The following is a 2969-nucleotide window of genomic DNA, read 5'->3' on the forward strand; positions in this document are numbered from 1 at the left end:
GGTGTAGGGATAAAGAACATGACACAGGTAGGTGTAGGGATAAAGAACATGACACAGGCAGGTGTAGGTATAAAGAACATGACACAGGCAGGTGTAGGGATAAAGAACATGACACAGGCAGGTATAGGGATAAAGAACATGACACAGGTAGGTGTAGGAATAAAGAACATGACACAGGTAGGTATAGGGATAAAGAACATGACACAGGTAGGTGTAGGGATAAAGAACATGACACGGGCAGGTGTAGGTATAAAGAACATGACATAGGCAGGTGTAGGGATAAAGAACATGACACAGGCAGGTGTAGGGATAAAGAACATGACACAGGTAGGTATAGGAATAAAGAACATGACACAGGCAGGTGTAGGTATAGACACTTGCCCAGCAGCTTTACAGGACTCTGAGATGAGCTTCGTGACCCAGGAAAAGAGCGATGGGATAACTCAGAGGGCACCCAAGCTCTTTAAACCCTGCAAAGCTGGGCTCACCTACTGGACTTGGACCTGCCTTTAGGCCTTGGGAACTGGACCTTCCCTGTGAAAGGCCTAGGGATCTGCACTGTGAGTCCCCAGTCTCTCCATTGAGAAATTAGGTTTTAGAAATCGTAGATTTCTAGAATGAGGCACTAGGCAGTGTAGAGACTCCACACACCCTGTCTCAAACATTTCATGAGCTAGGTGCTTTTGCACCCTCATTCTCTGCTGTGAAATCTTACAAGTTCTGTTAAAAATGTTTCCCATAACTTGAGGACATAGAGATAGAAAAAGGGAGATACCAGAGAAATGGTTAAAATGGATTTAACATCAGAAACCCAAGACACTATTCATTCTTCCTGTGCTGGGGAAGGAAGCCAGGTGCCACACATGCTTAGCAGGCTCTCTACCCCTGAGCGCTATCCCAGCTAGACAGCTAGACAGGCAGTGTTGGTGAGGGCTGAGCACCACCCCTCTGGGCAACAATCCTGTCCTGATTTGGGCCCTTGTCTTGTTCTTTGAGCTGATTTCAGTGGCTGCCATCTTTCTGGGAGGCTCTAGGCTCCTGTCCTCACTCCCTGGCTCTGTCCCTGCTCCCTGGCTCGAATGTATGTATGCTCTGCACTTAGCAGCCAGGCTGCTTGGAGTAGCTAAGTGGCTACTCTGGGATATGTACTGACCGCAGTTACCAAATGGTTCTTGGATACTCCTTTCTATTTTTCACTGGATCTTTAAAAGTGACTGGATATCAAGTAAGCCAATTTAGAAAGAAACAGAGGCATCCACCCAAGTTCTTCCTGAAGATCTCAATTGAGCTGAGTAATTTCAAACGCTCTTTGCAAAGCAAATGAGTCCGCCTGGCTTGCTCTTCTTGTGCATGTCTAGTTCGCCTGTGTGCTTAGGAATGCCATTTTCCCATCGTGAGGGACTGAGCTCTGCTTCTAGCACTTTTTTTTTCCAAGTTCACTGCAGAACAGTTAATTCCTGGGAGGTTCAACAGAGGGTGCTGAGCGCCTCCAGCTGGCCAGATCCAGGCTTCCAAGTCAGGATTTTTGGTATGCTGGTTAAAGGTCAATCCCATTCAGAGTGCATCCCCAGGACATCCCCTTCTCCAGCAGTGAGGCTTAGTGGGAAAGGCGAAGAAAAGCTGACCTTTCCCCATGTTTGTTCCTGCATATTTGACTGACAGCAAGTTTTCCGGAGACTAAATACCTTTTCTGTTTCTATTTTCAAGTGTGGTGGTGTGTGTGTGTGTGTGTGTGTGGGGTCTGGCTGTGTGGGTGTGTTTGTGCACATGATTGTGGGTACATGCAGAGGCCAAAGTCAATGTTGGGAACTACCCTCTCTCTTATTCATTGAGGCAGAATCTCCAGTCAAACCCTTCCCTCCCTACATTTCATCTTGCTGGCCAGCTTGCTCTGCAGATGGAGCCACATCTCTGCTTTCTGAGGCTGGAATTGCAGGCCAGTTGTTATGTGGGTTCTGGAGTCTGAACTCTGGTCCTCATACTTTTAACTACTGAGCCATCTCCCCAGCCCAAAATACAATTTTCTAATTCCAAGACACCTTAACAATACTCTTCATACAGATTATCCATGCTATTTTAATAAGTCACCATCTAAATATTTTATGTTCTAACTTTTCTGTAAATGAAAAATTTCCAATAATATTTAAAACTGCCTATTTTGCATGAAAGAAAACACTATCTTATATAAAACATATATGCCACCTCCTTCCTTTTTGAGGGGAGGATTTCATTATGCTATAGCCCTGGCTGCCTCAGGACTTCTTACATAGTCCAGAATGGCCTAAAGCTCACAGATACCCACCTCCATGACATCCAGCTTCCTGTTGCTCTTAGTAACTACCTCATGGACTTGAAGTATATAGCCCTTTGTGTCTGCCTCTTTCAGTATGTGACTGTCTTAGTTCTCTGGAGCTAAGCTCTCCACCACAGTGCTGTTTCACTATGGAGCACTAGGAGCCTGACTGAGGTTCAGGACCTATTTCTCTAGCAAACCCCAAAACTGAGTCTTGCCACCTAACATGGTACAATGAGCCCAGCTGACTAGAGACCAAGTTCTCTTGTCTCATCTTCTGGGTTGAATCCCCACATCCAGCCATGGTACTCTCCTAGCATTGGGGAAGTACCCATCTGTAACACTGCCCTGAGAGCCCTTCTCAGAGGGTCAGCTAGGGTGGATTCTTCTCATGTTTCCCCCTCCAGTTCCCTAAGTACTGTGTGGTGCAGGGGGTGTTGGACCTGAAGTTGGTCCCCAAGAAGACACTGCCCAATCCATTGCCTCCACTGTGTTGTTGCTTAAATTGACACATGGAGGTAACCACTCTGAGCATCTAGAAACTCACGGTCTTCTGGTTCTCCTCACAGGCAGAAAATCACCAGTGGTGAATCCCACTAAGGGTAAGCTCTTCCCCTATTCTCTCTCTCTCCTCTTTCCTCTCTCTCTCTCTCTCTCTCTCTCTCTCTCTCTCTCT

General features: G+C 46.4%; 1 protein-coding gene across 10 annotated transcripts in view; it reads right to left on the minus strand.

Annotated features, from left to right (window-relative positions):
• The window catches only part of Ano10 (anoctamin 10), a 138041-nt gene that overhangs the window by 26198 nt on the left and 108874 nt on the right, over positions 1 to 2969 (minus strand). The gene's annotated exons all lie outside the window — the stretch shown is intronic.

The sequence above is a fragment of the Mastomys coucha genome, unplaced genomic scaffold, assembly GCF_008632895.1.
Source record: "Mastomys coucha isolate ucsf_1 unplaced genomic scaffold, UCSF_Mcou_1 pScaffold23, whole genome shotgun sequence".
NCBI lineage: Eukaryota > Metazoa > Chordata > Mammalia > Rodentia > Muridae > Mastomys > Mastomys coucha.